This window comes from Bison bison, unplaced genomic scaffold (assembly GCF_000754665.1).
Source record: "Bison bison bison isolate TAMUID 2011002044 unplaced genomic scaffold, Bison_UMD1.0 scf7180017864263, whole genome shotgun sequence".
In the NCBI taxonomy this organism is placed as follows: Eukaryota; Metazoa; Chordata; class Mammalia; order Artiodactyla; family Bovidae; genus Bison; species Bison bison.
The window spans coordinates 10,089,068-10,089,369 of record NW_011494835.1 but is presented as its reverse complement, the minus strand read 5'-3'; positions in this window follow the sequence as shown (position 1 = coordinate 10,089,369).

The following is a 302-nucleotide window of genomic DNA, read 5'->3' as shown; positions in this document are numbered from 1 at the left end:
CATGTATGGATGTGAGAGTTGGACTGTGAAGAAGGCTGAGCGCCGAAGAATTGATGCTTTTTAACTGTGATGTTGGAGAAGACTCTTGAGAGTCCCTTGGACTGCAAGGAGATCCAACCAGTCCATTCTGAAGGAGATCAGCCCTGGGATTTCTTTGGAAGGAATGATGCTAAAGCTGAAACTCCAGTACTTTGGCCACCTCATGCGAAGAGTTGACTCATTGGAAAAGACTCTGATGCTGGGAGGGATTGAGGGCAGGAGGAGAAGGGGACGACAGAGGATGAGATGGCTGGATGGCATCA